Here is a 12,079-nt window from a genome sequence, read left to right as displayed (position 1 = left end):
GGACTGTGGATTGTTATCTTTTTCTTTAAAATGTTTGTTTATTTTATTTAAGGGGGTGGGAGGGGCTGAGAGAGAATCCCAGCAGACTCTCCATTGTCAGTGCAGAGCCTGACGTGAGGCTGGATCCCACAAACTGTGAGATCATGACCTGAATGGAAATCAAGAGTTGGACACTTAACTAAGGCCCCCAAAGCACCCCTTTCTTTTCTCTGCATTTGCCAAGTTTCCTCCAGAGTAGATACTGCTTTTGTTTCTTTTTTTCTTTTTTAATTTTTTTAATGTTTATTTATTTTTGAGAGAGACAGAGAGACAGAGTGTGAGCCAGGGAGGGACAGAGTGAGAGGGAGACACAGAACCTGAAGCAGAGCTCGAACTCATGAACTGTAAGATCATGGCCTGAGCCAAAGTGGGACGCTTAAGCGACTGAGCCACCCAGGTGCCCCAGATACTGCTTTTCTTTTTTTTAAACATTTTTTTTTTCAACGTTTATTTATTTTTGGGACAGAGAGAGACAGAGCATGAATGGGGGAGGGGCAGAGAGAGAGGGAGACACAGAATCGGAAACAGGCTCCAGGCTCTGAGCCATCAGCCCAGAGCCTGACGCGGGGCTCGAACTCACGGACCGCGAGATCGTGACCTGGCCGAAGTCGGGCGCTTAACCGACTGCGCCACCCAGGCGCCCCCAGATACTGCTTTTCTAATTTAAAAAGATACTAAAGAGTCAAGGATAAAAATATATAAACATGAAATAAACAAAATTAATGGGACAACCATATCCTCTGGCAAACGCCCTTTGGTAATGCAAGGAAGCTAAGAAAAATTTTAGCACCATGTGTTCGTATCATGTTCAAGGCTGAGAGTTAAGGTGGAAGAACCCTACTGGAGTCATCTAGTATAATGAGGACCTGATCTAGAAAACTATTCTTATAAACCTTTAGTCTATCTTAGGAATCTGTATCCATGTCAGAAATTTATTAGGATATATGTTAATTAAAAAAGGTAAGCTACCCAATATATTTATAAATACATGTAACTACCTTGTAATACCCCCCCCCCCCGCCATTTTTATTACATCTTCAGAAATCAAAATTCAAGTTTAGACCAGGGGTTCTGAACCCACACTCAAACTTCCCGCAGAGCCTGAAAAGAATATAGACACCCTGATTGCCAGATAATTCTAATGGGCAACTTCAGAATCTTTGATGTAGACAATATCATTAAAACAAAAAGGTGACAGAGATGGGATAAGACAATCTATGGAAAGGCAGAAGAAGCAGGATCATTTCAGAATTTCCTAGGGCACCACACCTACCTGACCAAGAGCTGTTAGGATGGCTGAGTAATGGGCTGTTAAGAATGATCCTCAAAGGTGAGTGGTCCTGTATGTGGTGGCTCTACCTTTGCATGTGGTGTGCAACAGCTGAAGACAAGTGAACACAATAATCATGATCCAATATAGTGAGAGCTTGGTCCCTATGAAACAATTTCAGCAAGTTGACTGAACTTTCAATCTTTCCAGATTTATTGAATTGGAAATACTAGACCTGCTTTATCTCCAAATGTTCCTAGAAATAGGCTAGTGGTTCCCCTCACTGAAACACCTCTGAAATACTGTATATTTTAATACTTAGAAACTGCCTTGTTTCCGTAACTTACACTGAAATAGCACATTCTATCTGGCTTTGGTCATGTAAACTTTATAACAGCTTTTCAATTAAAGTAGTAAATTATGGCCTAAAAAATACATAATGCTCCATGAGCAAGTTGGAATTTCATTCTAAAGTTCTTAAAAAAAAAAAATCCACCAATTCTCTTTTGGTTCCAATACAAGGATTCTAGACAGTATTATGATAGTGGTGTTAACAGTTGATGTATTTTGTTTTAAGGAAGCAGAGCAAGAAAAAGACTAGTACATGGAACATGTTTATTCACTTGAAAATGAGTTAAATAAATGCTTTGCTTCTAAATACTTTAATTCCTTGTTTGAAGTAACAGGTAATGTAAGTTTATGTTTCATTTAATTGATAAATTATAAAGCTATTAATAATAAGACATTATTTTATAATAATAAAAATTAGAATGCTTGATTCAGGCATTATACTATTTTCCTGACTTCAGCAATAAATAAGTAAACAAACGTGGAAACATCTTGCAAATACATTTAGGTAATGTCAATGTATTTCTGTTTAGAACAAAACCACCTATTTTTACTTGACATTTTAAAGTCTAAATGTTTAGAAAAACTACCTAGAAGGTCTGGTACTTAATTCTAGCCTCCTTCTCAGTTTTGAAGTATGCTGGGCTAATATAAACAAACAGTATTCTTTGATGTTACTCTCAGAAATAACTTAAAAACCCATCACCAAAAAACTTTTCAACACAATTCTATGTATCTGTGTCATACTTACTAGGCTCTTGAGCAGAACTTCCCAACTGACACCTGTGGGTTGGGAATGGATTACAGGTGTGGGGAGATAGGGACCACCTCAGTCCTCCCTGGGCCTAACCTGCTGATGACAGTGTGTCATTTAGTGCCTGCCAAGGCGCTGCACAAATATCATCACTTTCTACGTGTGCCATATATGAAAAAGATAAGAAGCACTAAGATAGTGTTTTTATTTCAGAAAAACTAGACTTTACTTCTTTCTTTGGTGTTTACTGTCATTTATCTCAGTAGTTCTCAAACCTGACTGAAAAAGAAAATGGCCTATGGACATTTAAAAACATATGGAGGGCTGGGCTCTGGCAATTCTGACTGGGGACTAGGGGAAAGAGGGCCCTGAGTATTGTACTTTCTTTTTGTCTTTTCTAAAGATCCACTGGTAGTTCTGATAGGAGATCAGGCTTGAGAACTATCTTGGCACTAATTCAAGTAATTGGAGGACTAATTCAACTGTCCCCAGTAAGGAATTTTTCAAGGTCCTGATGAGATGGTATTAAATGTTAATCAAGATATCTGCACAAATACCAAAGGACGAAAAATTCCAAACTATCTAAATACAAGGATTGCATCTACATTAAGATAATTATCTTTTCTTTGTATGAGATATAGCATTAAGATACTAACCTCCCTTAAAAAATCCAATGAATCTCACACTTAGTAATATTGGTGGACTCAAGCATAATCATGGGGGACCTGGGGTGTCAGGAGTCCAATTTCCAATTGTGTTGTTCTATTTGTCTAGCAACTCCTAACTGTTTCAAGTCTCTGTATAGAAATTAGATAAGCTACTAATGTAGAAGGACTAGGATATTCTAAATCATGAGATAAATGCTCCTGAATAATTTTCGGGGTAAGCGGCAGGAAAGAGAAAGATTAGTAGTGAGCAGAGCCAACCAAGACAGTCATTGATATAATTTAGCCTTGGAAAAGATTAATTCTTGAATCCTCCTGCAATATTAAGTAGTGGCTTAATTGGTCTTTAAAAATTTTATATAATAAATCATCCAGAATAGTGTTGTCCAACAGACCTTTCTGTGATGATGAAAATGTTCTATACTGGTGTAGTCTAATACTGTAGACGTGTGCCTATTCAGCTCTTTAAATGTGGCTAGTATAAGGAAAAGAATTTTACTTTTATAAAAATGTAACTAACTTAAAATTTAGTCACATATGGCTTAGTGGCTATCACAGTAGACAGTAAGTTTAGAAATTCTAGACAAGTAAATATAGTATAATTTTTTCCCTGATCTAGGTCTTATTCCCGGAAGGAGAAAACATTTGCTCAAGCTCTGTCTTGTAATTGAGTTTGAGTCTAAATGCTGTGCTAACAGCTTCCTCCTTTTTTGGAGCAAGCAGTCTGGATGATTCTTATCTACCCCACAGAGCTTTTGTCCTGATAACCAATGAGAAGACCCATTTCTGTGCTGTCATTTTCCATTTAAATGGAAAATGGACTTTTCCCGAGTTCTTAATGACTTCTTAGGAAAAGAATTTTTAAGTTGAGAATCTGTCTTAACAATAGCAAAACCCCTGATGGCCTAATCACTGAAGAATTCATTTCTCAAGAATGTCCTCCTGTGTCTAGATCAATAAACTCTTAAGAAGTGTGGAAAGACTAAAATGCTAAAGAATTTGACATGCCTAGGGTGAAGCTTTGAGGAATGCAGGGGTCTTTATAAACAGGTCATTGAGATAATGACAATGTAAATGCCCTTCACTCTCATTCTTAGGAACATCTAAAAGTCCAAGAACCTGAGATTGAAGGGTATGACTACCTATTGAAACTACTCATTGTTTAACGGGGAGCAGAGAAATCTGAAGTGACTTTTTAAATAGAGGAATGTAAATAATTCTCTGTATAACTGATCGGGCAAAATACTGAGGTCTATTACTGTGAAAATTTTAAAGCAATCTGAATAAACTGTCCATGCTATATACGTCTTCTAAAAGTAAAATTTGGGGAAAATATTACTATTATTATATATTCAGAAGAATCAATGGTACTTTGAAAGATGCAGCTAGACAATATAATATTTTCTCTTTTTCTTGAAGGGAGGAAGATTTTAAAAAAAAGTTATAACAAATTGGGACGCTAACATAGGAGTCAAACATATCTGATGTTCCCTTAAAAGAAAAAGCAGACACATTTCTAAGCTGGATGATGCAGTAAGTATTGGCTTCAGGATTATGATAAGGTCCATTTATTGAGAAACATTATAAAAACACCCTGAACCCAGCAGAACAAAAGAAGGGTAATCTCTACACTCACAACCTTACTTAAAACTGCTACATTTTTAGGGCCCCCATTTTGAGATACATATACCTGTAGTATATTTTGAAGAAGACTTTAAAGGTCTCAGCTAATGTCTTTCCAAATAATTTATTTATGTAATTTACTCACAGTGAGTTTCTACTCTTTTTACCTAGGGTCTTTTAAGTTTTTGTTTAATTAAAATCCTTTTACTACAGGATAATAAACTTTACAAACCTGACTTGACTTTAGTGGCTTAAACTATTTTCCTTGTTTAGCTATTCTTAACCACTGTTCCTTTGGCTTCACGGAATATATTACTATCTGATGCTAGCATCTTTATTCCTGGCATTCACAGGCAACCAGAAATATTAAAAGAATTCAAAATCAATTTCGTAAAAATGCTTTATTGTGGACATAATGTTTGATATGGTTATATTTTCCTCTTCTTTGCATGTATTTTAATACCATCTTAAAGGAACAAATATTCCAAAAGTGAAAATCTGATACCTCTGTTAGTAAAAAAAAGTATTTGTTTTGGCCGTGGGTAAATCTACTACAAAATATATTTGAGCTTTAAATCAAAGTTAAAATATCTTCTGGATACAAGGATCTAGGTTTTATTAATAGCAACTGTACATTCTGAGTTACAATTAGCACTGAGTAGCAGATTTCCTATCATTATTTTAAAGATTTATCAGCTTATGTTTTAACTACATAATCATACTCTTAGGCCAATCTTAAAAATGTTTTTGGCATTTATGCTCAACTTTACTTCCTTCCTGGGCTTTGAAAATAATTAAAGAATCTACTTTGTAAGCACTAACTTCCTGCCTTACACTGAGCTCCATCAATCTCTGCTGAATGAATGTTCTGAAAAAATGAATAAAAATAAGATAGAAGCCAAAACTACGGACACTGGGCTACAAAAATACTTGCTTTTATAAATACAAAAGCGAACTGTATAAATATTATGCATTTTAGGAGTGGTGGGGAAATTGTCTTCATGTTCTTACCTAGGAAAATATAAGAACAACTCCATTAATGTTCAAGGAAGTCAAATAGATTAAAAAAAAAAGGGAAGAAAATTCATTAATACAATGTATTCATCCTAGCTTTGTGATTTGGGGCAAGTCATTAAACCTGGCTTCTGGGGACAAAGGTAACTGGCCCACATGCTACAGAGGCTTACATAGAAGAAGTCAAGTGAGATATTGTATGTGCCAGTGCTTTGGAAACTGTAAAGTGTTACTTAAGCTGTTAGGATGAACAGGTACTGGACAGGTGCACAGTGTAGAGAATGGGATTGCTTTTAAAGTAGTATTTGAGAAACAGTGAGTTGCTGGCTGAAAAAAAGGGATGAGAGAGTAGGAAGAATTTCAAGGTTGGGGAGGTGGTAGAGAGGGGGCTTGGATGATAAACCAAAAGGAGATCTTATTTTGTAGCAAAAAATTTGTGAAATTTCTGGAGTTAGCTGAGAGACATAACGTGGCAGGTGCTTTTATTATTGCCAAGATTTTGTGATTAGATGGTAATAAGGAGCTTAGTATATATAGAGTGTTATGATGGCCTCTATAATCCTGACTAAACACCATGAATATATCATGTATTCAGTTAAACAATCTACAGAATCTCATGATTTTCCTGCTTTCAGTAAAATTGTTCTTAAAATACTTTAAATTCAAGTTTCAAGGTATTTTAAACTTTAATATTCGGTGGTATTGGGCGGATGAGATATTAGGAGAACATAATATAACTCCAGGAAGCTGACTTAATTTTTCCATTTTTGTAGATCTGTATTCTTTCCACCCTTAGAGTGGTGGAACAAGAGAACTGTCATACCTTCGCTCCTTCTAGGTAGGCTGCCACTTATTTTTCTTTTCATCCACCAGGCAATCAGACTGCCATAGGCTGGTTGTCAGGCTCTCCCAGCCATAGCTGGAGGTGGAGACTGGGTCTCATTTTTTTTCTTTTCTCTTGAGGGCTTAAACCAGTTCTAGGTCTAAGCAAACACCTAAAGTAAAGGTCCCGATACTTCCCAAAGTCCAACGAGCTCTTTCCCAAGGATGATGTGCTCAATAAATGTTACATCATTGACATGAAAGGTGAGCAGTATTTTGAACTAATTTTGCTTTTTAGCTTTTGATCCGACTACTGAGGTATAAAACAACAATTCTAAATTTGGACATGTTGGGCAGGTAATGAACTGAAGGCAGAATGTCCAAGTGCAGATTTCCATAAGCAATTAGAAACACATAACTGGAACTGCAGAGAGAGGTGTTTTAGATACCTTTGTGTCTTTTTCCACATCCTACTGGCCCAACTTTTGTTTCAACTCTTGCTGAGCCAACCAATTTGTGTATTGGGACCCACTGGGTGCTAATGTATGTATAACCTCAATGTGTTGGAGAGTTAGTCTCAAGAGGTAACCCTTGGTCAAAGGAGGATGGGAGCCAGTACAAATGCTTTCTTTTGTTGGTCAGTTGGGCAATTCTGCAGTGTTTCTTTCATCAACAAGTAGTAGTCAGATGAGGCCCAACTTGCCTATGGCAGTTGCTAATATATTCTCCCCTTCCTTGCTCACTCTCTTTACTGCTGTGCCTTGGTATCACTTCCCAAAGAAAACTTCCTGAGAACAAGCCCACATCAAGGACACACCACAGGCTCTGCTTCCTGAGAGAAATCCAGGGGCTAGAGATGAAGAATAAGAGACAACTAGTAAAATGTGCGGATAAATGCTCGGTTGAAAGAACACTAAAACCCAGAGAACTTCCCCTATTAAGGCTGAGATGAGTGAAAACAGTTAGCAAAAAGGGATAGATTAATTACTAGTAAGAAATAGGAAAGTCATGATAATAATATGTAGGCACTGATAGGCCAAGAGATCAGAGAGTTACCACCTATAAGTCCTTCCAAATTTTCAATTCTAATCTACCCACTATTTATTTTAGCCTCCTTAGAGTTCTGCCATTATGATGTCATACACTGCTTCAGAACTTTCTGGGTATCATCCCCCTCTCCCCAATATTTCTGTGATTAAATATGCAGAGGAAGGGAGAGACAGAAAAAGAAGAATGAGGTGTGATGGAGAGAAAGGATCACTCTTAATAGCAAGGCATAAAAAAACACAGATATTCTATACCATGTAACTAGTTAATAAATGTTAAAGTAACATACTTCCAATTTTCTAGTTTCCTTAGTTTGCTTTTGCCAAATGCCTATTCTACATCCCCTAGAAACATTATCTCAATCATCCCTAAAAATAGAAGCTCCAGGGCCCCTTGAAATATTAGAGAAAATGGGATCTTTGCTTAAAAGCTCAACAGAACAAACTTGCTGAATTGACATGAACAATGAAAGCCATCAAAGAATCTCTTCAATCATCTTGTTAGCATTTATTCCCTTATAGGGAAGCTGTCTTTCATGAACACAAAGAACAAAATGCAAAAAGGTATTCTTGGATTTTTACCTTGAATGGTTCCAGTACCAATTATATATATTCAATTAATTGTTTCTTTTTACATGTCCCTTGGCATAAGTATATTTAGAGGTGGCCAGAGTCTGTGTCTGCATAGTTTTTTTCACTATTGTTTCTTGAAAGGATATAGAAAGCATACTGGTGAGGAATGTCCACAGCAGCCAATGGGGAATATCAGACTTCTTCCAAAAGTCATTAGTAGTTTTAGCACACAGTTCATAAAATATTCGTATTTATAAAAAGAATTACATCATAAAATCTCAATGCTAATACAAAATCTTTGCAAATTATAAGGTTTAGTTTACTCTTCAAGATTTTTTTATTTTTATTTTTTCATGGATAAACTATTTTATAGTTCTTTTTTCTTTTTTTTAATTTTATTTTTTTAACTTAATTTTTTATTTTTTTAAATTTACATCCAATTCAAGATGTTTTTTTAAAAGTTAGTATTAAAACAAAATGATTTTATCTTCCCCACAAGCATCTGATAAAACTTAAAAAAATATACTGATAAGACACAAGGATGTAGCTATTGGCTGTTGCACCTTTTAAGCATTTTTATTTTTAAAATATTTATTTATTTTTGAGAGAGACAGAGGCAGAATGAGAGTGGGTTAGGGGCAGAGAGAGAGGGAGACACAGAATCCGAAGCAGGCTCCAGGCTTTGGGCTGTCAGCACAGAGCCCGACACAAGGCTTGAACTCGCAGACCGTGAGATCATGACCTGAGCCGAAGTCGGACAGGCAACCGACTGAGCCACCCAGGCGCCTCTCCTCTTAAGCATTTTTAAAAAAATGTTTATTAAAATTTTTAAAAATGTTTGTTCATTTTTGAGAGACAGAGAGAGGCAGAGCATGAACAGGAGAGGGATAGAGGGAGAGGGAGACACAGAATCGAAAGCAGGCTCCAGGCTTTGAGCTGTCAGCACAGAGCCTGACGCGGGGCTCAAATCCACAAACCGTGAAATCATGACCTGAACTGAAGTTGGATGCTTAACCCACTGAGCTACCCAGGCGCCCCCACAAATATTTACTTTTGAGAGGGAAAGAAAGAGAGTGCACTCAAGAGCACATGAGCAGGGGAGGGACAAAGAGAGGGACAGACAGAGAATCCCAAGCAGGCTCTGTGCTGTCAACACAAAGCCCCATACAGGGCTAGATCTCACAAATTGTGAAATCATGATCTGAGCTGAATTCAAGAGTTGGATGCTGAGCCACCTAGGTGTCCTTTAAACATTTTTATACAACAAAGAACACCGTAGGTAAGCTTGGGCTGTATTTTTCTTTTATTATACTATGGCAAACTGCTTTTTCAGGAAAAACGTCCAGTTTTTCCATGAGAATTTGAGTATAATAAGATCCTTTAGCCATCTGATGTTAAAGAATATACTATTTGATGCTACATCTGGAAACAAGTATGTTCCAGCAGCAGGTAGACAGCTCCAACTGGGTAAATCAACTTCATTAATTACTGGAACAGAGGCATATTCTTTTCACAAAGAATTTTTGAGTACATGGGGAAGAGACAATCTGCAACCTGAGTGTAGCTGAGATCTGTGTCCTCCTTTCCCTTTCTCAAGCAAATGTTTCTGATGCAATTACCTATGATGACTCTTGAAGGGAGAGGGGTAAAGGCAGAATGTCATAATTTTAAGGGCATTCAATGTTACAGTATTTATATTTAAAAGATGAAAAAATAAAGTAACTGCTGCACTATCAGTGCAAGTAAAGCTTAGATGTGTAGAAGTCAAACTCCATTTACTATAACAAGTATTCTATTCTATTATTTTATTTTATTTTTTTTTACTGTAGCAAGTATTCTTAAAGGAGGAGGTTAGCTACTAGAGTGCTAGTATAAAATCAGAGTGGGGTGAGGAGCAGTGGTGGTGGAAAGGGTTGGGATATGTTTAGTGTACCCACAAGGGGGCAGCACACTGACAAAGTCCTGTGAAGCATGGCCCCAAGTTCCTTGATCCTTCTATCCATGTCTTCCTACCAATTTCTTAGTATCTCATTTTCTGTTATCATTGCCTACATGGAAAGCTGGCCGAAAGTTTTAGGAAGAAGGGAAAGGGAACATCATCTAAACTGTCTCATAACTGCTTTTTACTCAATAACAGGGGAAAGTCAGAAAAAGCAGGTGAGGAAGAAAGAAACAAATGGAAGGAAGAGCTAAAATAGGGTGGAGAATATGGACAAAAGGATGGAATCGTTCTCATTTCCCCATTCCTATTAATCCTCCCTTCATGACTGACCAAAAAAGTTATGTATTTATTCATTTTATAAATAGAATCTGGATGAGGTACATGGAGTATATCCAGTTAGGATTATTGTACATTCACAGGTTATCTTAAAATTCACAAAAATGACAAATAAACCTAGCCTGGTCTTATTAAATGTGGTCTGTGAATAGTCTACTAATTGGGTTGTAAAAGCACAAGCAAATGATAATAGTGTACTCCAAAATGAAACAAAAAGCAGAAGATAATTCTGCTATATAATTAGTATAGCTTTTGTTGTTTTTAAAAACACTTTAGTACAGAACTCATCCTCAAAATGTGGTTAATCAGAAGCCAAATTATACTGCTCAAGTTATGGGGGACCAGAAGTCAAGATTTTTGGATTGATTGTATAATATGCAGATCTTCAGAATTACAGGGTAAGTCATTTTTATTTTTCATTTGTTATAACCATTCTGATATCAGAAATGAATTTACCTCTGAAGCAACTCAGAAACCACACTTGGTTCTATTTTTCATGGACAGTGATAGCAACTGAGAGAATTTTAATCAATAAAAAACTTTCTTTTGACTAGCTCCCAAGAGGCAGGAGAAAGACTACATTTTGCTGCTGGCCTTAAGTTATTCTAACAATGTATTTGAGCTAGGAGAACAAGTGTTGAAAGTGAGTATTAATTAGTAGGACATATTGTATAAAATGTGACCAGAGCCTTTTCTTTTGACTTTCAGATTTTAAAATCTAGCTTCCAATTTCTAGTTATGAAAAAACTGCTGATTTTTTTATATACTGGGCAAACAATAATGCCTATAAAAACAACAGACTTGGCAATCTAAAATAAGTTACTGGCAGTAACAAGATTAAAAGCTGGAAATGCTTTCTTTTTTTTTTTAAACTAGAAGTGTTTGAGCTGAATGAAAAAAATTTCATTAAAATGGAAAATGATGAGAATTCTTTTTATATAACTTAATAACTTTACTGTTGATATAAAATATAGAACAGTTCAAAAGTAAATGTTTCATTTACATTAAATGTAATTATTTGAAACCATAAAAAATTTTGATTTATTTAAAGAGGGATTTTTCTTTAGGAAACCTTAAGGATCTATATATTTAGGCATATCTGAGTTTCTGGGCAAAGTTTCCACCTTGTTTCTATATATTGTCTATTTATTGCCTAAAAATGGCCCAAATTTTTCCATCAGAAACAGTCTTATTTTGATCATGCAAATCAGCATTCAAACAATTACTGTAGTTCTTTTCATTACTACATTTTAAAATTGGACTAATATACTTTTATTTCAGGATCTAATATAAAAAAAGGCAACTACTAGAAAACCTCTGCTGATGTGTAGAGGCAATAGAGAGGATCACTTAAAAGTCGAGATTTTTAGAGGCCACCTGTAGACCACTAGCCTGGTCCTCTCCAACAACAAAGGCTCAGTGGAGCACACTTCCAGAGTACCAAGGGCAACAGAAACCTCAATTGGATCTGGGTCACTTGGGTAAAGGGAAGAAACAGCTCAACCCGGGAAAGGGAGTTGAGGAGAAGTATCTTAGCAAATGGTGGTGTTTTCAATATATTCACCTGTCTTTTCCTAGGATTTCTTTTTTTACGTTTATTTATTTTGAGAGAGGGAGAGCATGCGTGCGTAAGCAGGGGAGGGAGAG

At 36.3% G+C, this 12,079-nt stretch overlaps 1 protein-coding gene and 1 long non-coding RNA gene across 35 annotated transcripts in view; one reads left to right on the top strand and one right to left on the bottom strand.

Annotated features, from left to right (window-relative positions):
• The window catches only part of PLEKHA5 (pleckstrin homology domain containing A5), a 238,970-nt gene that overhangs the window by 48,417 nt on the left and 178,474 nt on the right, over window positions 1-12,079 (bottom strand). The gene's annotated exons all lie outside the window — the stretch shown is intronic.
• The window catches only part of LOC113592985 (uncharacterized), a 50,579-nt gene that overhangs the window by 32,495 nt on the left and 6,005 nt on the right, over window positions 1-12,079 (top strand). For 5 of the 16 annotated variants that reach the window (XR_003412985.2, XR_008300147.1, XR_008300150.1 and 2 more), the window contains exon 2: window positions 4,496-11,075. This is a non-coding gene — a long non-coding RNA (uncharacterized LOC113592985). Of the gene's footprint in view, window positions 1-3,762; window positions 11,076-12,079 lie in introns of those variants that run through there. The other 11 variants (XR_008300154.1, XR_008300149.1, XR_008300148.1 and 8 more) reach the window with 5 other exon arrangements.

This window comes from Acinonyx jubatus, chromosome B4 (genome assembly GCF_027475565.1).
Source record: "Acinonyx jubatus isolate Ajub_Pintada_27869175 chromosome B4, VMU_Ajub_asm_v1.0, whole genome shotgun sequence".
Lineage (NCBI taxonomy): Eukaryota > Metazoa > Chordata > Mammalia > Carnivora > Felidae > Acinonyx > Acinonyx jubatus.
Note: the sequence above shows the minus strand (reverse complement) of the source record. Positions and strands in the feature narration are given on the sequence as shown.